Source organism: Scomber japonicus, chromosome 3 (genome assembly GCF_027409825.1).
Source record: "Scomber japonicus isolate fScoJap1 chromosome 3, fScoJap1.pri, whole genome shotgun sequence".
NCBI classification, from domain to species: Eukaryota; Metazoa; Chordata; class Actinopteri; order Scombriformes; family Scombridae; genus Scomber; species Scomber japonicus.
In genome coordinates, this window is record NC_070580.1 from 9,066,863 (window position 1) to 9,092,443 (window position 25,581).

General features: G+C 42.0%; 1 protein-coding gene across 8 annotated transcripts in view; it reads left to right on the forward strand.

Annotated features, from left to right (window-relative positions):
* foxp1b (forkhead box P1b) overlaps positions 1–25,581 on the forward strand; it is a 165,749-nt gene that overhangs the window by 13,694 nt on the left and 126,474 nt on the right. For 7 of the 8 annotated variants that reach the window (XM_053316615.1, XM_053316619.1, XM_053316616.1 and 4 more), the window contains 2 exons: positions 6,282–6,343; positions 25,169–25,212. The gene's annotated coding sequence lies outside the window, so the exon portion shown is untranslated. The remainder of the gene's footprint in view (positions 1–6,281; positions 6,344–25,168; positions 25,213–25,581) is intronic. The other variant, XM_053316617.1, reaches the window with a different exon arrangement.

Sequence of the window (25,581 nt, forward strand, 5' to 3'; positions counted from 1 at the left end):
TGAGGGCCGTTAATGTACTTGGTGGTAAACGCAGGATTTCACGTGGTTAACATCTCGATACCTCCTTTATCAGCCCTTTGACAGTTGCTCCGTTTGTTGCGAGTACAATGCAATTTGGCTGACAGCGGAAACTGGCACCCGAAATAAAATAAAAAAACAACAAAAAAGAACGCCAAATTATTTAGTCATGGGCTTTTAACGGGCACGACGGTAAATGCGTGTTAAGTAAATGATGCAATTTATTCCCTTCTCCTCATCGCCAGGCTTTGCTGCCACGGGACTTCTGCCAGCTTTAAATAAGTGGTACCCAGATGGTATTCACATGATGCCCTTTGGTTACAAAGCGGGTCCTGGGGAATAAGGCTGACTGCCACAAACAACCAATGGGTCAGCCCGGTGAGCCTGTTGCTTTTGCACTTTGCATGTGTAAACGGGATAATGTTTTGTCACTTCGCTTGAATTCTTGGGGAAGGTTGTATCTCAGGGGTGTTGAATTGGAGAAAAAAAAGAATGAATTGGAAAAGAACTCCCGTTAATGAGAAGGGCGGGATGGAGAGAAGATGGGGGAGAGATTCTCTGCAGGAGTTAAATTTTATTCCTCTTTGCTAATTCTGGGATTCCTCATAAAAAGAAGAGAAAGATGGAAGGGGATGAGCAACGCCTCTGGAGTCTTATCACTCTGTCAACAAAGTGATTTCTTAACCCTTATATTAAAAAAAAAGACAGATTCTTTTCTTCTCTTCTTTCCTTTTTTCTTCTTTCCTTTTTTCTTCTTTTCTCTTCTCTTCTCTTCTCTCTTCCTCTCTTCTCTTTCCGCCTCCTGCTCTGCAGCTGTGCCGGTCTCTGAGCTGGCTGTCTCCTGGAGAAGTGGTGAACTGTGTCATCTCCAGCCACTAACAACCAACAGCTGCAGCGCCAGCCACCGCTACAGATCGAGGGACAATGTGGAACTGATTTTCTAAGGCAGAGAAATAAATAAACAGAGCCCCCGAAAAAAAAAAAAAAGGAAAAAAAGAAACAATACCACAAACAACACCCAGCTTATGCAAATGCCGTGGGGGGGGGGAAATGTGTTGGCGTATCGATAAGCCCTATTTGTGTACGAACAGACTATATGATGAGACTGACCGCTTTACGCAGAGGTGCACATTAACCAAGTTTGCTATTTTATCTGCAGTAGTTACTCCCGAACATCTGTTTAATTTTTTCCCCCTCCTCTACATGTTTAACCCACACATTATGTTGAAATGCATAAACTATTGGTTGTGACAGCTCTGGGGAGTGTGTTTGTTGCTGTGTACACATCAGACACCAGATGTTCAAGGCGAAGTTTTAGTTATTGTGGCGGGCGAGGGGTCAAACTGTCAGTAGGTTAAAGGTTGGACAGCAGAACTGCAGCACCTACACAGTTAATTAGTTATCAGAGAAGAGTATTTTTCATATCACACTGTTGAGTTCTTTTACTTATTTACTTGCTGTTGTTTTGAACCTAACTGTAAAACATAAGTATTTCATCCAAGTCTGTTGCAAGACAGTTTTTTCCCCTTTTTTAACACATCTGCTTTTCCCATGAATAAAAAAAATTGAAATCTTATCAGTTTGCTTCATTGTTTAGCTTTTTCTCCCAGTCACCTTGTAATTGTTTCTGTGTCATAAGCAGCTATTAGTATTGCTAGAAAATGGTAATGCTTTGAGAGACTCATCTCTTCCAGAGAATGGCTCTCTATCACACTCTCACATTCTTTTAAAAGGGAAAAGGAAGATGAATTTTGGCCATAAAGGCTGTATCACAAGGGCTTTTTATCCTAAATGGCTCTGGGGATTGTTATCTGTGGGAAGTGTGTCCTGCCTCCGTCGTGTTCAATCAAGTGTCCACTTAGCTGTGACTGGGAGTAATTGTTCCCAAGTGGGCCACACACTGACCTGTAAATGTCTGCGTTGACCCTCTAACCTTGTCAGCACATCTTGGGGAGGAGTTTAAATCATGTGGATCTCCTCCGTGTCTTTACGCTACCGGGTCAAGTGGGCGTCGGCCACCGAAAGACCACTCTCTTGTAATTGTCCCCAGCAGCATGGGTCAGCTAGGGGTGTTCCCAAAGACCGGCTCTTATTAGATGAGCTACTGGGAGTGGTGTGACTTAATAGGTCAAGCCATTGATCCGACACAGCGCCGATATCCAGCCCGAGGCTCCCCAGTACAATCTCTGTTCTACCTGATCACCAGCTGGGCTAACACAAGTTCTTCATTGTAATTCGTAGTGTAACATAACATGACTCAACTCAGCTTTCACACATTCATTAATACACACAACAGTGTTATTGTCATGGTTAAGGCCATTGTGCAATGAAAGACCACATATCTGGAAAACGTGATGACTGATTCACATGGAGCCAGTGCCAAAGCCCTGTCAGTAGACATGATAAGGTCCGCGGAGCATGTCTTGCATCTCTGTAAATGGTGTATCTGATGGTGAAATATTAGATGCTAAGATACAATGGTGGCGCTGGAGCGGAGAATGTACCCAGGAAGGAGGATTTATAACATAAAATAAAATGCAGGTTTTAAAGGAGCATACACAGTTTTAGCCCCCCTCCCCCCCTCCCCGGACTTCTTTGCATACGTTTTAATTATTGTTGATTGTGCCCATTGTATATATTGTTAATTCTTTTTCTTTTATATTTCATATTTATATTTATGTATATGTACAAGGCAGCTGGAGGACTGCTCCAACAAAATTTCATTGTCCTGACAATGACAATAAAGACTATTCTATTCTTCTATTCTATTCCATTCTAAAACACATATGAGACAGATCAAGCTATGCAAGTGCTGAAAATGATTGAAAACTTAGGTCCATTTGAGGCTTTGCATGCAACAATTTTCAACCCGGACGATTAAAAACATGCTCACTTATAATGTATATTGTGACATTTTACAGGCTGATTGATATAGATCATTGTTTGGCTCTGATGTGACTCACTCAGTCAGTCACGTTGGGGACAAAGTTTAAGAAGAACAATAAGAGCAAAGAGCAATATGTATACCGTAGACATTTTTATATGTTATGCTTAAAGGGGACGTATTATACTTTCATTTCAGTCTTAATGTTAAAATGCCAGATGTTCATATTAAACATAGCTAAAGTTTCATATAACGAGTTAAACATATGTAAAAGTAATCCCTGTGAGAAAAAAAGCACTGGCTTCAGACTGCTGTGAATGCTCAATTTCCAACATTTTTTTCTCTACTTTGAGTCCAAGCTGACATCAGCTTGTGACAGATTTCTTCATATGGTCATCTGCTCCATGCACAGCTCTCGACTTCATTACTCTGCTAACATTTTGGCATTTTTCCATTGTTTTAGGGGTGTCATGCTGAGGTATGACGAGTGGAGCTGGTAGGCTTTGAGTGTTTTTCCATTACGACAGCAGGGCAAAGTAAAATAAGTTGTTTACCTGTTGGAGGTGTGCTGGTCGTCTGCAACTCTTCATCAAACGTCATCATCGCTGTGGCTGTTTGTACTTGTACTATTCCTGCTTGCATTATTTATATCGGATCTGCTGAACAAAGAGCTCCAAGTATCTCCATATGTTGTTGTGTCGACTGGTTTTTAGCACGGCTAATGAAGCTCTGCTAATTTATTTAGGAACGCGTTTCATTTCCTGTCAATTCTTCAGAATGAAAGTCTCCTGTTATTAGTCATTTTAATCATCTTTTCATTTGATCCAGTAAAGCAGGAAATGTTTGGTTTTCATTGGCAGTAACTTAATATGACTCTGATATGTGCGGTCCCTCGGCAGGCCTCCAGAAAGCTGGCCAATCAGAATAAGGTGATCTCATTAAGAGGGGGGCTTTAAAAAGACAGGAGCTGAGACTGCTTGTTAGTGACAGAGGCTGAACTGAGGGGCTTTATGCCAGTTTAAGATAAGGAAGGATTTTTTAAAAAGTATGTATAATGCTTCCAGAATAAAAAAGTATAGAGCTGGTTATGAACATAATAGATCCCCTTTAGAGAGATGTGTAACAGATGACCCTTATGGATTTATTTAGCAAACACCATCATTTTGTGCAAAACAGGTGCTTATTTCTGACCCTTCTGATACTCCCCAACAAGAACGGACAGCTTCAAATGCCTGTCTAGTTTGCTTGGAAACTCACAAATGAGTCACAATGAACACACGTGCTGCAAAGTGGCTGGGAGTGGGTGTGGAGTTTCTTTAGAAATTGACATAGTTTGTAATTTGAGTGAAAAGGGGGGATTACAACCACATGTGTCCAGAGTAGGAGTGAGTTGAGTGTTGAATAGCTGGCATGCAAAACGCCACAAAGTGAGAAAGCTTTACTTGTTAGAGGTAACATTTTTTTTTTTACTTTATCCTGCCATCAAAGCATGCAGTGTATCTTCCAAGTGTTTGGTTGTTTAATCTTTTTTATGGACAGATTACACTGTAAAACTTTACCACTTTTTAAAATCCACTGCTTGCTAATTTGCAATAAAGACTCAAAATCAGAGCTACCTCTTAAGCTTTTTGTGAGACCGCACATAAATCCCTTCTCTTTGGAATCTTCTTATTATGTAGTTTCTAAGGCTCCGGTGTTATAAATTGTATCTGAAGTCACTGAGTGCCCACCGTCATTGATCTCATAGCGAGGGCACCTTTAGAAGCGAGTCCTCCTTTTGAGGAGCGCACAGATACAATGGTGTAGCTATAAATCCATGGGGGGAAGCTGTCTGTTGGGATCAACATATTTTTGGGAGTAATGACAGGCATGCAACCGAGTAATCAGAAGGGTCTTATCTGGGGCCGATGGCAGGCCCAGGAATGTGGACGGGCTGTGGAAACAACGGCTGCACTAATGGGGTTAGTTGAATTCCACACTGGTGAATTATGAGGAGTTGGGATGTCGGGGCTGCGGTTTGTTGTGTCTGGTTGGAGAGCTCCACTGCTACACACTGAAACAGAGTTATAGATTTGGTTTTTGACATGCTTTCTCATAGAACAGACCAATTAACTGGGAGCTGAATTGCTCCGCTGTGCTGCCGGAGACACAGCCACATTAAACGGCAAAGTTGTACACACATATATCATGGGGCAACAAGCCACACATGCAGCCATGACTCCTATGACGGGGACAGAACCAGAAGCCATCCATTCTGCTGCCTCATTTGCATGATCTGAACCGTATCTGGAAGTCATTAGCATCTTTCCACTTGTTTATCTGGTTACAGATGAATGCTTTTGAGCTTAACGCCAGGTTTTTGAATAAACAAAATGTCCAGCTTATTTCACATGTTTTTGTAGGGGTGCAAGCCATGCATCATTTGTATAAAATCCATGTAATATTATACATATTCGGTTTATTATTGAAATGGAGACACTGCAGGCTTTGTAGGTCACTGTATTACTGTGAATGCAATTCTCTAAAGGAATCAGCCTTGTGTCTTTTTGTTGGTAACATACCTTTATGCAGCTTTGTAGCCTGTTACGCTACACTTTGGTAATAACTTTCTCATCATGTTTAGACTTTTAGGATATTTCTATTTGAATTTTTGTAATGTGTTTAAAATATGACATTGGTTTTATTTCTTTGAATAGAAATAAACACACATCCAACAGCAACATATTGTAAATCTTTTCATCAGTGGTAACATACATATAAATATGGTTGACACATATATAGGAAATGAATGATGTTTTTAATGTGGGTATTGCAGGGGTGCTTTAACAAGTTAATAAAGGTTAACACTGTGACACATTTACTGAGAAATGAACCACAGAAACCTGTTACTGTCACACAAACACTCTTGATAGTATTTTAGATTGTGTATCTGTCATAATTGCTCATCTGCCTGTTCTGATACTGTATGTAAGTAGTGTGATTTTTATCATGTATGTAGGCCAGGAGATGCCATCAGGAACGAGTGTGTCATAACGTATGAAATACTTGTGGCTGACGACGATCACGTTTGCTTTTGTCTTTTGCTTGCTTATGTCATTTCTGTACATGTGGGCTTAGTGGACCAGGGTAGGGGCTTTCCCCACCTTTCACTTCCTGTTTGTAATCGTTGTATCTTTCCCCTTCCTTCCTTCTCTCTCTCTCTCTCTCTCTCTCTCTCTCTCTCTCTCTCTCTCTCTCTCTCTCTCTGTCTCTCTCTGTCTCTCTCTCTCACTGTGTCTCTCTCTCTCACTGTCTCTCTCTCTCTCTCTCTCTCACTGTGTCTCTCTCTCTCTCTCTCTGTTTTTGTCCTCTGTGAAACCCCCGTGGCCCTGCCCTCAAGACTGTGAGATCAATTCTGATTGGAGGAATGGAGTGCCAGGCAGCGGTGCACCAGTGAAAAGGGTATGTGGAAATCCTCCCACTAACCCATCTCTTATTGCATATAGTAATGTACGCGCTTGCATGTCTGTGAAGTGATTCCAAAGCACTGTTAGATCTGACTGTGAGGCTTTTTTGCATCAGGCTATAATTGGCTTGAAGCAGATCCCAACAGATTTATACTGAGCTTTTCATCAGTTTTATTGTTCAGCTGTTTAGGCCAGTGAACATGGATATGAATAATAAAGACACACATAGTACAGAACAAAGCAGAAAATATGAAAGAAAATATGTAATTACAATTTTAACTGACCAGTATTGTAGTTATTTTGTGTAAATTAAACTCCTGAACGATATTTGTGCAGACTGATTTCAGATTTTGTGGAGTTAAAAAGATTTGCGGCTGCTCTTGTGAATGCTGCTTTCCCAGTCGGATAACCCCTAGTCTTATTCAGAATTTTTAAGTTGATCCACAAAAAACAGTTGTTGCAAAGATTCACTCTCTGTCTGTTGTCAGTAATTTATACTCAATATCTACCTAGCTAGCTGATTACTGCTAAAAAAGATTTTATTTTACTTAGAGAAATAGTCACCACCAATCTTGGTCTTCTTTTATCAGCAAAATAACACACTCTATCTTTACAAATATTAAAATCATACATAATGGTGCCTCTTCTTTGAATAATCAATTTTTGGCTGAGTGCAAATAGAACAGACACTGATGCTGAAGACTAAACTAGATATCAGCCAAGAACTTCCTTTTGTTGTTTGGCGGCTTCATAGACGTAGAAAAATTAGCTACAGCAGATTACATTTTTGGACAAAAGCTGTAATTTCAGCTGATGAAGTCGATGGTTTCTAGCTAAAACCTTCACCACTTAGAACTTTTGAAGATAGCGTTTGTGGGTTTGAGTGTGGTTCATGTTCAGCTGCAGGAGAGTGAGGTGTAGAGATGGCTCATGAGAGCGGTGCCAGGTGAGTTGATTGGCACAGCTGGTGCTCGCTGGCTAATTATACCCTCCCTTTAAATGCAGTAGCGCGCTATACCTCAGACGACTGCTGCACGCCACAGACAGACAGCACGCCGGGCGTCAGATATTGTTTGATGGAAGCCTTTTAATATTATTCGTTGGACTGAGTGACTCAAAGCAACTGGACCGTGTATGCCAGAAGAAACCGGGCAACTAATGTTGAAGTGAAGCAGCTGTCGGTGATTGGTGTGTCATGTATGTGTTGTCTGCTGAGGGAACTCCGTGGCAGTGGGAATTGCTTTACTGGTGCCAGACGGACCTCAGCACACATTATGACAGATCTGCAGCACTTTCAGCTGGCGACGATGGTTGGCAAAGATGCTCTGGGTGATCGCAGCGATGTACCTTGAAGAAACAGCAATGAATAGGCAGTATTTGGGGACACTCCACACTGGGAAATGGTTTTCCAGGCGGCTCATTACAACCCAATGGAACACGATGAATAGCAAAACATTGACCGCATAATGGCCCGAATCTGTTGACTCACATTCGGGGAGATGCACGCTGCTGGTGTGCATCCTGCCCTCAATGCTACTTGGTTAACAGGCCATCCTTAGTGTCATTGTGTCCATTGCCATTCATGAAGGTTTAGTTTGAGCATAGTGGCATGGACTTTGAAGGGCATTTCACAAGAGCGCACATGGATATCGGTTTGCGTTAGTCCTGGTTGCAATGCGATATTCCAAAGCAGTTCACCTGCACACTATCTCTGCAAAGAGTGTTTCATGTCATCTCCCTAACTGAGAATCCTAGCTGACCATGGCACCTCGTTTGTTTTGTGCACAGTATGGGAACTGTATGGCATCAAGTCAGTTCAGACTAGTGTGTACCAGCCCTTTGACTGATAGGCTCATTGAGTGTCTGAGCAAAACCTTAAAGTCAATGATCCACAAGTATGTGCACGATGACGACTACAATTGGAATAGGTGGCTAGATCCTCTCCACCTCAATCTCCTCAAAGCATGGAGCGAGGCGAGGTGCCAAAGTCCACCAATACCACCTCGCTCCTTTGTGATGACCATCTCAAACCATGCCAGAGAGCAAATGTTGCCAGTCTGCAGCAGCAATAAGCTGATGTGTTCTCCTCCTTGCCAGGATGCACAAATTTCAGACATCACCATACTGAGACATGCCCGTGCATGACAGTGCCTTCACAGCCCTATTGGTTACCTGGACACAAAAGAAAAGTGGGTTAGGAAGAATTGAAAGCCATGCTGGAGATGGGAGTGACAGAACAGTGAGGTGAGAGTAGGATGGGTCTTTTTTGTTGTATGCAGACTATCGCAAGGTGAATGATGTTTTAGTTTGATACCTACCCGATTCCCGAGGTCGACAAAGAGCTCCTGGATTGGTTGGTCACTGCTTGTTTTTTTATTATGTTGGACTTAGATTCTTGTGTCTCGAGGAAAAAATAGCCTTCTCCACTCTCTACGTTTTACCAATTCTTTACAATTCTGTTCAGGTTGTTCTGTGCCACTGCCATCTTCCAATGCCTCATGGGCCCTGTTCTGCATCCTCACGCCACATATGCTGCCTCCTACTTTGATGACGTTTTCATCCACAGTAACAGCTGGGACGAGCATGTGCAGCGTGCGGCCCTGGTGCTTGCGTCATTGAGGAAGGCTGGGCTCAACGCCAACTTGAAAAAGTGTAGAGTTGGACGGAAGGAGGTATGGTATCTGGGGTACCACTTGGGTGGCGAGCAGGTGCATTCTGAGATAGACAAGACAGCAGTGGTTATTGCCTGCCTGAGGCCCAAGACCAAAGAAGAAGTGAGGCAGTACTTGGGGCTAGCAGGCTAGTACTGCTGTTTCGTTCCCTATTTTATGGTCCTGGCCAGCCCCCTGACTAACCCCATCTTAATGGAGTAGGTTCGACTATACGGTTTCCCAGCCCCCACAGTTGGGCAGCGGGGCTATGTAGGGGTGAGCGTGGTTGGCGTTCAGCTGCTGGAGAGAGGTTTAGAGATGGCTCATGAGAGCAGTGCCAGGTGAGTTGATTGGCACAGCTGGTGCTTATTGGCTTATTATTCTCTCCTTTTAAATGCAGTAGTGTACTGGACCTCAGACTACTGCTGCACACCACAGACAGATGGCATGTTGGCCATCAGATATTGTTTGGAGGAAGCCAAATATTATTTGTGGGATTGAGTGACTCAAAATGGCCGGATTGCAGAGGCGCACGGTGGAAGCGTTGCATATTTATGTTAAAGTGTGTGAAAGCAGTTGTGAACAAAAGGATGTTGTCTATTTTGTCTGTGTTGTGTGCTGTGTGAGACTTGACATAGCCTTGTTAAAGGACACAGCTGGTGATATTTTACATTTTTTCTTATTGTCAACAAATCCCATGGAAAGACCAAAACCAACAATCCAAAAGTCTGATATGCATCTGTGCCGTAGAGCACCATTGTTGTCCAAAAACTGTTTAAGCACATTTTCCTTCATCTCAGTGAACATGGAAACTATTTATTTTATTCAATCTCACGTACACTGTCTTGCTCTCATCAATTCTGAAGCTGAAAATGGTCCTCACTAAATGCTCCATTTACTCCTGTGTGAGTAACATTTGCAAACGCTGTAGTTTTAGGAATTTTGGTGCCTTTTTAAAAACACGACACAAGACTAATTTTAAAAAAATTTGTGTCATCTGATTGGGTGTAGAGGTATTTAGGTTTTTTTGCTGACATTGAGAACAATACAGAACATGTCCTATCATTTAATTAGGTAATAAAGTGTTTGATTAGCTCAGATGTTTTTGTCATGAATATTAAATATACAGCCATATAAAAAATATGAGTAAGGCCAGTAAGGGGTATTTTGTCAACCTTTATCAACTGAAATATATTAAGAATAATAATACAGTTAATTGTACACCTTGAATCGGTTAGCCATTTGACATCTTTTAATACTGCTTATTGCCCTGAATGGTGCACTGTCAGCTGCTTTGTGTTTGTGACTCTCCTTTGTTTTTAAAGATCTTTGGTGTACTGTAGTCTTTTCTGTCCCTCTGCTCACCTCTGTCCGCCCTGGGAGCCCTGATTGGCTGAACACTTTCTGCACTATAGTCTGGCTGCTTGCCAGCCGTGCTGCCAGTGGCTGCCGTGCCCCCTGATCAGGAGAGAATGTGACATTTGTGCAGAGGTAATGGAATCTGCGTGCAATTAAATCTCTGACTGTGAAGAGGAGTCTATCTCCTCCCTCCCCCCCCCCCCCCCCCCCCTTCCCTGCCATTCCCAGCAGCAGGGGGGGTCAGGCTCGATGATGAAACTGTCCCAGCAGGCCTCTCGCTGCACTCGCTTTCCCAATCTCCATGTCAGGTTGTGTTTTTTAACTTTGCCGCACTCGCCCCTGCCTCTATCTGTCAATTAATTACAGAAAACGTCCATTAGGAATCTCTCCAAATATCGTATAAGAATTAATTTTCAATTATAAAAATTACATTACGGGGCTGCAACATTACAAATGATTTAATGAATTCGGCTGCAGGTGACAGTTGTTATTTTGCAGTGAGTGTTGTGGGCCCTGCTTGTTTTGACAATGTGTTTTTGGAGGGTGGAGCGGTAGAGATCAAGACGGAGAAAGAAAGAGAGGCAGAGGGCAGATTCACGCATGGATGAGAAGAGGGTCATATCTCTCTGCTCTCCTCTTTCTCTGCTGCCCTGCCACTACACTTAACGCCTCATTTGTGGGCTTTGTGGCCAATGGCTTGAGTCTGTGATCTGTTGCCATAAAAGGCAGCTTTTCCCCTCTCTGCTGATGGGGCACTTGCTTGTGGGTAATACCAGACCCCCTCTATAGGCAGACTCATATCTAATGGATATGTGTATCCCCATCAGGATAGCTCATAATCATAAAAATATTTGCTGCCATTGTGCTTGGTGGAGCTTGTTGGGAAGGACAGAGCCACGCCATGCAAGCATTTCCTTTGAACTTTTGTAGGAGTTGTTCATATCTGTGTTCCTCGTCCACACTGTGGGTGGACGGAGATGCAGGATATCCAGGTCAAGGTTTGGTGCTGTCTAAATCCTCCCTATGTTGATCACACCCTGTGTAGGTCGGCAGTTTGCAGTCGAGCCACTGGACATAATATTCAGAGTGAATATTGTATTGGTTCCAGTTCATTTAAACAGTAAAATATAGCTTTTTATTCCTCACATGCTGCCTCTGAGCTGAATATCTGCAGCCAGCTTTTAATGTGACTCTTTCTCTGTCACGTCTGACTCTTTTTTTCTTTTTTCACTCCCAGCTTCTCTGGTAATGTATTTTGTCATGATGAATTATTAATGTCAGCATTGTTTGAAAGGAGAGTGTTGTCTCAGAAAATAAGAGGGTCACTCCGTTTCTTCTTTTTTTTTCTGCAGCCAAGGGTTAATTTGAACCAACAATCAAATGAACCTCCCCGTTTCCTCGCCGCGCCGTGGGTTGTAATGAAAACTGCTGGGTCTTAACTTTAGTCACTAACATCCTGCTAAACAAATACAACACTATTCCTCTTGGCTCTCTCTGTTTTCCCTCCACCGCAGATGGCCGTGCTTTCGTCGTGTGATGCAGAGAGAGAGGGAAAAAGGCTTGTGCTCGGGGAAGGAGAGGGAAAGAGGCTTACTCCATTAGTGTCATTCGAATTGTGAATTAGATCAGTCTGACAGATAGATGCGGAAAATTGTTTTAATTGTATAATTATCTGTGGTTAGCCACTTGTGCGGAAAAGTGCTGTGATGTGGGTGAAGGCCAGGGAAGAGCACATTTTGGCCTTTATGTGCTTATTTTGTCTTCGCGCAGGAAACGAACAACAATCGGGGGGTCCTGAGGATAAAACATAAACACACACCCAAACGCACAGACACTCACACACCCCCCCTCTGGGCAGGTTCAGACGTGCTGCAGAGAGATGCTGCCCTTTTAAAGTAATGCGTCTAGCCAGTGAGGCTTCTCCTCAGGCAAAAGAAGAGGACGCCTATAACCGCCTGATCAAGATGGGACAACTTAACAGAAATGTAACAGCTATGCAGAATATGGCTCTGATGCCCTGAAGAGAAAGAGAGAGAGAAACCCCAATATAACATATCAGCAACTGGCTTAATCACATTCAGCAGATTTCTGATAAGATTTAAAATGCAAGACTACAGACAGATGGCACTAAATCTTTGGCTTTATGTCTGTCACTTGCTGTGGACTGTTTTTTTTTTTACCTTTGCAAAACATATACAAGAATGAGTTTGCATGAAGTGCCTATCTTAACTTCCAGTGTGGTTGGAAAATAATCATAGTTACACATTAAGTCCTTTGCACATAGTGTCATCACTGTTAAAGCTGTAAACGGCTTAGAATGAAATAATATATGGATTTATGATGATATATATATATTTATATACATCATCTTAATCCAGTTGACTAATATTTATCTTATTTGCCTATATTATTTATTTATTTAATAATTTTTATATATTACTTATTTTATTATTTTAATTTATTTTATATATATATCATCTTAAATCCAGTTGACTAATATTTATCCTATTTATTTACCTGTATTATTATTATTTATTTATTTTTATTTAATTATTTTTATATATTACTTATTATTTTATTTTTTTAATTTATTTTTCTCTATTTATGTCCTGCAAATGAAATTTAAAATATGCAAATATAGATATAACCATTTAATTTTTTTTTACTCTAATAAACATCCACACTATTAGCCTGTATATATGGCTTACAATCTTTTCTTGACAGATCATATATTGAATGATTTTTCAACCCTACTGGGCAAAGCCAGTCAGCAGCTGCATGCAATTTTCTGCTCAACTCATTCACGTGTAATAAAGCTAATGTAAGAAGTGCTGGGGCCACTGTACTGTAGATATTAGTGGAGAATCTATCACATACATTTTCTCTATTGAGTGGGTGCTGCCTCTGTTTCTGTTTTTCTGTATAGTAAAAAAAAAAAAAAAATCTGTGTCACAATAATGTCAAGCAGGCCTTTAATACTCAATAAAATAAGAGATATTCACACATTTGAGCCGGTGCGATAAGAGTGTCGCAACACAAAGCAATTTATGTACTGCTTGTCAGGTCTCAGTTGTTGCCTTCGTCACGCTCTGTTGTTCACTCGCATCTCCTGTGATAATGCACAGGGGGATTAGCAGGTAACAAGGCAGCAGCACTCCTCTGAGGATGTCGCGCGTGGCTTTGAACGCCTCACACAATACTACATAAAACGGAGGAGGAGTACCACCAAATGGTGATTTCCCGGCTACACGGGGGGAGCCTCCTCCTGGATAATGTGGTAATGAAAGGTGACAGGAAGGACTCAGGGTCTGGAACGAAGCCGGGGCAGCTGGTCAGAGCGGGAGAATAGGAAGCAGTGTGCGCCTGGGCTAAAGTGCGGTGAGAAGCAAATTAAAGCTCATATCTGCCATCTCCCTCGCCTCCCTGCACTTTCCTGTTTGGACTTGAAGGTGATTGGGAGCCAAGGCGGTGACAGTTGACGGAAGCCGCGCGGAGGAGAGAGTATTTATTTACAGTGAGATGCAGCGATGCTTGTTCAGGATGCGGTTTCACGCAGGATGTGCCCCCCCCCCCCCCCCCCCCCTCCTCAAAACACACACACACACACACACACACATACATAGACACACACACCTCCTCCCATCTTTGTCATCTCCACCCTTGCACTACAATCCCCAGGTTTGATCAAGAATGGGAAGTGGGTTATTTGGGAGGAGGGATGGGTGGATGGGGGGGTGGGGGTGGGGGGTGTTGGCCTATTGCAGGGGCCAGGCAGCCTGTATTGTGTAAGAGGGTAGGTCTGGACACAGCCAGCAGAGAGCTCACTCCGCATGCCTTCCTGCACGGCCCAGGAGGTGGTACCAAAAGGTAACACAGGTCACTGACAAAAAAAAAAAGAAAAAAGAAGGGAGTGTAAGGCATTAAGAACGCATTGTGTGTCAAAGATTGTCTGTAGGTGTTACAGATAATAAAAAAAGAAAGAAAAAAAAAGAAAAAGAAAGTGTGTGTCTTGCTCTGCGTTAGATCAAGACAAGTATGTTGTACATATGAGAGAAGTGTATGTATGAGAGAGTGTTTGTTTGAAGACAGTCCAACAGAGAGTGTGTGTATCCTGCCAGGAATTCCACCTTGTAAAGCAAGGGGGTTTGGGGAGGGGGGCGGTAGAAGGTTTTCTAAATCCTAGTAATTACACTGTACACTGTGGTTGCAGTACAATTACCTTTGTCATCACCCTACAATACAGTATTCCCATTAGGGTAAACTGCTCATTTTAAAGGTGCAAGTGTGTGCAACCTCATTACAAAACCACCCAAGAGGAGATATATACACTGCAGATTTGACATTATTAGTCATATAGAAGTAAACTCTTTTGTAGTGTTTGTTCATGTCAGAGAATCTCGCCCTCATCTGATCAGCTATCTGGCAGGATGGCAGAATGATACAAAGCACGAGATGGGGCGGAGGAGGAGGAGGAGGAGGAGGAGGAGGAGGAGGAGGAGGAGGAGGAGGAGAAGGTGAGCCGCCGCCGCCGATCTCTCCTCTGCTATCGCTGTCATGTCGGCAATAATCCGCCCAAAGTTTCAAAGGCAGGTTTTACGACCTGCCTTACGGCCTCATCTGTGCGGACAGCGGCATCTTAACTCTGGAGAACCTGCCACATAAAACCGCACATCTGTTAAAGCCTAAATTGTAAAACAGGCCCCGCGTGTCCAGGCAGCGTTAAGTTAATAATACACTCAAAGTGCAGCTTATAACACACAGCCAGCAGCAACAACAGCAGCAGCACTGATTGGCCTGTATTCACTACTTTTGATGAACTGTTATATCTTTTTTTTTTTTTTTTAATGTCTTTTTCAAAGTTTTTGACATTGAAAGAGTTTGTATAGTAAGTGCAGTTTCTCTAGCATTATGCGTGGTCTTTGTATAGTCAAAAAGATAATTTAACTGAGAACTGGCACTAGCCTCACATCTGTAATAACTACACATCCCCTTGTCAACAGCAGCTCTACATCTATTCTCCAAACTAAATATCTGATGCTGAGAATTGATCCATTTTTTTTTGGATGGTATTAATTTAGTCAGCTTTTAGTAACCTTGCTCGCACAGTCAACACTTGAAGAGGGTGTTTTTAGGTAACGGTAAAGTGTCCCCGCTGCTTTTTACGGCATTTTTGAGTGACAGAACGAGTGACAGATAACGATAAATACGACAATACTAAGAGGATAGGAGATATTCTAGTGGTCTGGTAGTAGTTCTGGTGCTAGAATGTCATGTGTAGGAGGCTGTTAGCATGATCAAATAATAGTAATTATTATTCTCATTCTTTAGTTTTCACAGTCTGATATTATTAGATAGTATTCACAGGTTTGGAGAGAGTGATGTAACTTTTTTAGTTGCAGTTGTCTTTACAAGGGCACAGTTATTACACATTTTGCCACATCAGTCTCTTAAAGAGGAAGTGTGGCTTCTCCCTTTTTAGTGTATTCAGTCGATGCTCCCGCCACTGCATTCAGGGTCCTGTGTGTACTGTATGCTGCTCACCTCCAGCTTGGTGGTTTGCTGTGTGCCAGTGAGCTCTTTCAGGAGGGACAGGGCTTCACCACATATACCGTATGGGAGCTTGGCTTTAGAGCTGAGAGAAACAAGAGAGAGAGAAAGAGAGAGAGAAAGAGAGAGGGGGGGGACACACAAACAAAACAACATGAACCTCAAGGCCTATTTGAGGTTTTGTTCAAAGGCATCTTAACCTGAGGGAGCAGCACTGTGCACGTCTGTCATATACACAGTGTAGAGACCAGGCCAGTCACCACTACTGTTTACTGTTTGGAAGAGCCATTTGTTACAGGCAGTAACAATGGTTGGTGGATGGCAGGTTGATTTCATTTAATGATATGTTATGTATTATATAGTAAATGTATAAAAAATTGTACAGTAAATATAGAAGTAAATAGATGTGTCTACAGTTGTATTTGGAGGGTTTTTCCATTCATAAGTGAAAGTAATTAGCCTATACTAACATCTAACACTATAAACAGCCACCTAACGCTATTTTTCCAATAAAAAACAAACAAAAAAACACCCCCCATAAAATCTTTTGAGAAAGACTAAATTCCAGCTTGTATTGTGAAGTGTTTCTACAAGGTCAGAGGGTGCAGTTACAACACCTGTTACCACTCAAGGCATGGAGGGACCAGTCTTTAACAATCAATGTTAATTTCAACCTGGCAACACTGTCAGTAGTTGATCATGATGACATCGTTGAATCTTGCAAACATCAGAAAAGATTTGTTTTGGTTTTTAAAAAGAAATGTGCACATGCACATCCAGTGTAAACTGGATCTGGAGCCTAATTGATGTTTTTGGAAGATGAGTTCAATTGAATGAGTCATTAGGCCTATTACCAATTTTTTTTTTATATTAAATGTCCCCACTGAAAAAAGGAAAAAAAAATGTGTTGTAGAATATTCCCTTCCTAGAATAACAGGAGGGGTGGATTGGTAAAAAGGCAGATAATATGTGTGAGATTGATCAGTGAGTAGCGACCCCATTATCTCCTGAGATGTTAATTACACTGTGCTCAGCTTGCATGTCAAAAGGCAGATAATTGAAGAAGGTAAAAGATGTGCCACACTTTATTTATGCTTTCACTTGGAGCTGCTGGAAGATCTGCTCCCTTTCTTTTGTGCATTTTTATTCCTCGTCTTTCGCCTCTCCTCTTTTTTTTTTTTTTTTTGCCGACGTATTTATCGTCGAGTAATATTACATTGTCACAGTTGATCATTTTGCAGCGATATTATTCACAATCACTGTGGTGTGTGCGTATGCGTGTGTGTGTGTGCGTGTGTGTGTGTGTGTGTGTGTGTGATGGGACACACAAGAATCCTCTGTCTGTCACAGCTTTCTTTTTAACTGTATTTTTCTAACACTGCTAATTTCTAGCTTGATTTTTTACAATGCAATTTAATAGCACTTCATAAAGATTTGAAATACAGGCGTACAGTCACACTGATACTCTGTGATTCTGAAGGCTGAAACGGACACTAGCACATGTTCCCTTAAGAGTCTCAAGCTCCTTAAATCATCATTTTTTTATAATAAGAATGGCTGTACTAAGGTGAAGCTGGTACTTTAGTCCTTTATATTGCCTCTCTGCCTTTCTCTTCAGTAATCAGTAATGTCAAAGTAAACAAGAGAGGGGTAAAGATGAGGAAAACATTTGTTGAAGAGTCATAGTGCTACTGCTGTATCAGTGTAGTGGTCCTCTGACATACTGACTGAGGTGAGAGAAGCACCAGAAACCCTGTAAAAGAAAAAAAAAAAGCAACCCACGAAAACAAAACAAAACATTGCGTCTGTTATGATCACAGTTCCCCCACCTGACAAAGCTTGGTGTCTGTAAACTTCCTATTGACAGTGTATAAGCTATAAGGGACATGTTGTACTTAACAGAAAAAAAAAAAAAAAAAATCTTGTTTGTCATTTCGCGTGCTTATAGCGATAGCGTCAAAACTCTGTTTCCTGTGGTTTCCTGTGGAGAACTGTGGTGTGTGCTGCAATTTACAAGTGCACGTGAATGCTGTCTGCACTCCCAACAGTGCATGTGCACGCACGCACGCACACGCGCACACACACACACACACACACACACACACACACACACACACACACACACACACAGAGACAGAGAGAAAGAGTCCTCTTCTCCTTTCTGTGTTGTCATCATAACATGTGGGGGTGGGGTGGGGGGGGGGGTTGGAGAGGGGGGCGGGGCGGAGTTGTAAGGAAGCGTCCAGACTGTGGTCATCACACCTCAAGGGGCTGATGGACAGTGGCTGCACAGATGATTTAGTGCATCACCTGGTGGACACAGCTAAGAATGAGCACAGCATGCTGGGAAACCACATTGAAAAAACACTAGGATGTACAGTCTGGTACCGTCACCTCTCTGCACTGTTACAGACTGACACTTTTTTGTCTGGTTTTGTAGTTTCAATTCACTCATTTATGTATTTATTGTTCGGCAGCCCACATCGCGTCAACTACATCACCTCAGATGATACTAATAATTAAGGATATGTGTTAAAAAAAACTGTGTGATAGTGGAATACGAACAAAGTTTTTTTTTTTAGTAGTTTTTTAGTCTGACTTCACTGATGTTTTAGTTGGAAGTGTTGAAAGAAGAAATAGTTTAGTACCCCCCCCTTCCTCTCAAGAAACTCAGTCCTGACACACACACACACACACACAGGTTCACCTTTGCTCTGACATCACTACTACCCCCCCCACTCCCTGCCCCCCATCTCTTTACTTCACTTTGTCCGACCAAATATCTATATCCATTAGCATCTTTCTACTTGTTTATCTTCCTCTCCAGTACATCAGAAGGCTCCATAAGGCAGAAAATGACTTTCATTGGATTCTCAGTCTATTTTTATTTTTTATGGTATTACGTTTGTTGTGTTTTCCTCATTTTTTTCGGTCCACTTCTTGTTTGCCAGAAGAAGACCTCTGCCCTCTTAGATGCCAGCCGAGCCAGTATTTTTTTTTTGCTGTGGCAGTTGCAGCCTTATCTGCTCTTGAGGTCTGTACTTTAATGGGCTTTATTGATCTAAACAACATCAAGGGGTTGCGGTGATGTTATTAAGGCCGAGATAACTTCTGTGTAATTCCACTCCAACAATATATTAGCCTTTTATTGGTCTAAATAACTTTGCCTTTTAGACAGTAATGCACCAGTAAGTCAGAGCCGCTCTTCATGTCGGCAGGATCTTAATAAAGCATTTCCTCTGGACATCCTGCTGTGGAGAGAGTGAAAAACGACAGGTTAAAAGGCATGCTGGGAAGTTTCCATGCCATCACTGTAAATTATCTCTTTTGAATACATAAATAAAGCGAGAGAAGAGCTGTGAACGGGAAGGGATTGGAGGTTGGGGAGGTGGGGAGGAGGAGGAGGAGGGGTAAGGTGCAGATTGGTGGAAGTTTTACACACACATGCCCTCCAATTTATTAATTATTTTTTTGGTTCACATGTGTGGAGGTGCTGCAAGGAGAGGAACACTGCAAGGAAGACAAAACTGGAATAGAGCATCACGTCAGCAGTAGCAGACAAGTGCTGATTTGTTATCATGAGGCTACGCTGCGAGACCTTCTGAACAAATATAAAAATCAATAGATGAATCCATCTAGATTCATTTACTAATATAAAGTAAGACATTCACAGACACATTCATGGGATATAATAACTTTTCTGGCACGTTGCCATTATTTTGGGCTTTTTATAATAAAGTGGAACAATTCAGAGACACAATATGATACAAAAGACAGTAAAGGGTGGGGATAAATATTTGGGTGTTGGCAACAATGTGTGAACGGGTAGAGAAATGAGTAATACGTGTGTGCTTGTGCATGCACAGTAAAGCACCATATTTAGGCATGTGAGCATTATTGCAGCATCAGTAGATATTAATGGAATGTAGTAATTCATTAAGAGAGAAACAAGTATTATAATAATGTAAACAGTAGCATTATATATAAATGCTGATAACAGAATTGATTGTCAAGCTAAAAAAAGTAATTAATTCATTTATTATTTGAAAAAAAAACAGACAGATAGATAGATAGATAGATAGATAGATAGATAGATAGATAGATAGATAGATAGATAGATAGCAGCAGCTCAATGTAAGCATGAAAGTAATAAAGCAACAAACAACAGATACTAAAAAGACAAGGTGTAAGAGTAAATAAAACCAATAGCAAGAAAAATAATATCTAAAAAACTTTATAAAAAAAAAATCTGTTATATAAAAACACATGACCTAATAAAATACAAGGAAAAAAAAAAACCTAAAAAACCCCCATTGTACCACTGGTTGAAAGTGCAAATGAAGAATAAAGTATATCCAGCCACAGTTGTGTGAGTTCTAACTAGATTAAACCTTGTAATGTAATGATAAAGAATCAAATTAATTGAAGGTTTTTTGGAGGCTTGTTGTTCATTTGTATGTTTTTTTTTTTTTTTTTTTGTGGTTATTGATTTAACATGTACGGTGCAATGGGTGCCTGCAAACCCTCTTAACGGACAGTTGCAATATTTCTCTCCTTTTTCAAGGGCAGCATATGTCTAATATTTATATGAAATAAGGAACCCATTTATCTGGGAGTGTATTTTCAAGAGGTGGGGGTAGTAGGGAGGCGGGGGGGAGGGGGGGGGGGGGTTGGGTAGGGGGGTTTAGGGCTTCATAATTTGCAGCTATTTAAAGCCTTGGTTTTGGTAATGAATTATTTTGTCATCTCGACTGTGATGAGATTCATCTTTAATAACTGTAACAATTATTTTATTAAAAAGAGAAGCCATGCATTATGGCTATCTCGCCAAGGTCTCAAAGCTGGAAGGGAATTCTCATTAAGAGCATTATATTACCCCGGTGCGCTTTCAGTTGGATGTCCCGCTGAAATTACATTAGGTGTCAACAATGTTTGTGTTTGAAGTAAGCAGTCATATTTACAGAGGCTAGCTTTTTTTTTTTTTTTTTTTTTTTTCATTTGCCGCCTGACACTGGGAGATGTATTAAAAAAGATACTAATGCTCTGTATCTGATTAAGTCACTTACAGAAAAAACTCCTAAAGTGTTAACTTTTAATATAAGGCGAACGCCGCTCTGTCATTGGCGTAGACGTACATTTTTTTTTTTTTGAAACCCAAAGACGAGGAACTTTTGATTGCCTGAGATTATTTTGTGATTTATTTAGTGGGCTCGAAGCACTCCCAATATTTAGATCTTGCCTATAAGCATCAGGTTGTTTGTGTCATGATTGATTTATCTCTGTCTTTTCATCTACATCCTGTGTTTTTTTTCTGATGGTTAGCGTGGTGCGCGACATTGTGTTTTGTTAATGGTTTCAGGCCCAGGGTTGCTGCTAATGACATGGTTGTAATTGTTTGTCAGTGTGATAATGTGCGATTTCCTATTTCCATGTGAAGTTGGACATTTGATGAAGGAGGGATCTTGTCAGGAAGACAAAGTGCTGTCATTTGTCACCAGCTAAATGAGCTTCTCTCCAGACATCCTCTTGGCTTTCAATGGCAATATTATATTCGCTGATTCTTTTTTTCTTTTTCTTTTTTTGGGCTGATGCTGTGATTTTCACATACCGGTAATTCACTGCATTGTATAAAAGGGCAAGAAACCTGATCTGCTTCCTGCTTGCTTCCACATGTGGCTACACTTGTGAGAAAGAAAAAAAAAGGATAGATAAGGATTGTTTCTTTTTTTTTTTTTGTGCGAACCGAGCCTAATTTTGGTGAAAAAGCCGAAGTCAGAAACTGTGAAACCGAGACACAGATCAAACCAACAAGGAGATAAAACTCTCATATCACTCAGGTTGTGTTCTGTGCTGACATATAGAAAACTGTTAACTGTATTTCTCAGAAAGACAGAAGTGAAATTACTGAGTTTGGTAATCTTTTATTCTTAGTGTTTGCCAGTCATCACTTCCTTAAACTTCACATTTTTAAACTAAGAAAGTATTTCATCATGTTGAGAGGAAAGACTGTTAGTTTATGTCACTGTCTTACACTGAGTTTAGATTTTCGGATTTGATCTAATTGACAAATTCCTCCTTTTTTTTTTTTTGGCTAATAGTCAATAATATATGTAGTTTAGTCTTATGAGGCACATAATTGCAGCAGTTGAAGTACAGGATTGTGGTACTGCTTTCATACTTTCCAAAGTCTTTGATGTGTTTACCCCCTGAGCAGACTGCTTCTGTTTCTGATTAGACTGATTCCATATTGTGGGGTTGGGAGCAGATTCTTCCTAGTTAACAATCTAATGAGCTAAACAAGCCAAACAAAGGCGAGGTGTAGTGAATAGGTCTCCTGAGGGAGCTACTTATTGTCACAATTGGCCCTCTGTCTTCTCTTTCCACTCCATATCGATTCATGTCTTCATTGGTTATTCTCTGTCCGCTGTAGCACACATGGGTGGTGTAATCAGCTAAATGTAGCCTCTGCTTTCTTATTATTACCTGGGTGCTTAACACTGATATATATATATTTTTCCTTCAAGGACAAATGGTGTAGGAGAAGGCAGATCTCGTGTGAAGTCCCTGAGCTCTCGCAGAGCAGCAGATCCCTTTTCAGCGCCAGCTGTTCTCTGAGATACACCAGGCCGTGCTGAAATTCTCTTAATATAATTCTGGGGGCTCAGGAGAATAGTGCAAAACAAGCGTGCCAACGAGGAGAACGTTGAATTTTTCATCAGTGGGCCTCAACTCGCTGAGTTAGTGGGCAGCGCTCTCATTCATGAGCAGATGTTCAGCGCAGTTACACTCTGCAGTTAATGTGAACTTACTGGCCTCTCTGCCATTGGCTGCAAGGACGTTGGCAGCGACCTGGCATCTGAGAATTACTCCCAGTAAAAGGCGCAGGCCTGGAAAGCATAGCCCCGGCCTTTTTTTAGCCACTTCCCAGCCCAGGAGCTGGATCCTGGACAGGGGGAAGGCACTGACAGCCCATCCGTCTTCAGTCCGACAGTGATGAAACACTTGCCACCGTTTGCTCTGGGAATAGCAATGAAATACCTGCAGATCATTTCCACAAGTTTAATGTTCCTTCCTAAAGACTAGCTTAACATAAAGCAACACCACCCAGCAGGTGAAATATACTGTATGAAATATACTAATGTTTGTGAGATATGATTACATGAAGGTGCCGTCCCCTGTGGTTAGCGTGAAACAATTATACATGCAGAGGAATTATTCCGCTATAGCTGAAAGAGGAAATTCATAGAAATAAGGCACCTGTGAGGGAAACCGTTTTGCCCTGCTAGTTCTATAGCTGAAAGCAGCTGGTGCTGTGGTCAGCCTGGTGGGCTGTATCCTCTCCCCAGCCTGGTGCTTCAGACATCTGCATGGCCAAGCTGCTCAGCCTGGGTTTGATGTGGCCATACAGATCTGTAATAGTTTCCCTCTAACTAAGCAAAAAGCCATTTGATGTATAGTGCCATTAACTGGTCAGAGTGTGTACGTGACATCAGGTTCAGCAGGCAGCATGCCAATCATCTTGGGTGGGTGTGTGTGTGTGGGTGTGTGTGTGTGTGTGTGTGTGTGTGTGTGTGTGTGTGTGTGTGTGTGTGTGAAAGTCATCACAGTTAAGTTGTGCATATGGGACTTAAACAGTGAAAATGACAAGCTCTTGTTTCCTCTGCACGTCTCATTTTCACTTTCTAATTGGTCGTTTTCAGGTTGGCTTTACGAGAGCAAAACTAATTAGTGTTTCTAAATTCAGCAGAAAAAAAAAAGAAGTCAGTCGGCTTGATTGTTCTGGTTTCCTCTCCTGTGTCAGGCGCTCAACAATAAAATAAGACTCTAATCATTTTCAAATTGCTCGTATTTTTAAACCCCAGAGCTGAATGTCACTCCCGGTCTCTTGGCATTTTGTTTGGCAAGATCAGGGAACAGTGGTTGCCCTCTCGCCTGTGTGCTCTCTTTGTGATTCGTGGGAAGTTTGGACTCGGGGGCCGGTGTGGAAAAAAAAACAATGCGTCCGTGTTTTAGGTGGGGTTGTTTCTGCTTTGATTGGGAATGTCCTGCTGACAGGAGCGGCCCGGCAAGTTTACAGTAGCTGTGACATTGCTGTTACCTTTATTCAAAGTGCTCCAGCTGCAGCGAGCCCTCAGGAAGCCCAGCACAGGCCCACATGGGCGGCTGGGCGGCCCACAGAGAGGAGAATAAGCCCTGTTTGAGTTGGCAGACGCTCCCCTCTCGGGGAACTTTTGCTGTCTCTGCAGAAAGGCTAGTGGCGGCGGCTCTAGTGGGGCGGCGGTGATTCCAGGGGCAGGATGGGCCTTTTCCACCTCTACTCCCTTTCAGGAAACACATTTTGCCGTTTCTTCCCTCTTGTGTTTGAAAACTAGAGGGGGGGGGGGAAGTTAAGGCGAAGGGGGCACGGGGCAGCGGGGACCGAATGACCCAGCTCAACTGTGAAAGGTTGAGCACTAATGTGTGGTGATTTTTGAAAAAAAGGGCAGTTTTTAATACCCTGAACAAGCTATTTTAAAAAGGCTCAGACACTTTTAGAGCTCACTCCGGTGGAGCTTCATTTCTATTGAATGAAAAAGCATCAGAAACACGAGCACTACACAACCTACACCATTTTTTATTTTCCATCGACACTGTAGGGGGATTCAGTCTTCAGAAGCTGGTAATTAAGAAGTGCTTGATCTAAGGTTAGGGAGGAGCAGTGTTTAAATGCAATTAGAGCTAAGCTCAAATTAATTTGGACTCAGTTACAGTTTTTTGGAATGTGTCATTATTTGTTTAATCAAGGGAGTTCTCGTTTGAGATGCTAAATATGTATCCACAGATATGTACAGGGAGGAGGAGGGGGCTGGGGGGGGGGTGGGCGTTAGCGTAATGAATAGTAATTTGAAAGTGACCTGTTTTGTGTCCCTTCACTACTGCTCTCACACTCCACATACACACACACAACAACCAAATAAGACACACACACACACACACACACACACACACACACACACACACACACACACACACACACACACACACACACACACACACTCTGCATGATGATTGGATGTGACTACAGTTATTATTTAATAAGGCAATTGTGGAAAAAAAAGTGTATGTATTTGCATTTTTGTTAGTCACCTTCACGTTTCAAATAATTTCCCTTGTCCCCCCCCCCCCCTCTCTCTCTCTCCTTCCCTCCCTTCTTTTCCAACACCCCCACATCCCCAACTTCCCTCCCCTTCCTCCTCCCTTCTATCTGCTGCTCACCGGTCCAGCCAGGAGACTCCAGCGGTGACATCCTGTGGAGCCAGAGATCAAAGTAAGTACTTCTCCCGCACGTCTACAGACAGCAGGACGAGTCAGTTGAACACAAGCGCTGCTTTCTCACCCCCCACCCCCCCAACCCCCCTGCCCCCTCTCTCTCTCACACACACACACACAAGCAGAAATACATGACTTCATCAATATTTCCTAACTTTTAAAAACAAGCAGCTTTTTTTTTAATCCTTGCTCAAACAAGAGCATTATATGGAAATTATGAGTTTGAATGCCACAAAATGATAAGAAAGATTTTGCATAGTAACCGATTTCCTCATTTCCTGATGCAGTTGCATATTTACATCACTTTGAATGATGCTGACCGCGACGACAAACAACAGCAGCCCTGAGTTCCCGGCGTTGACTCCCA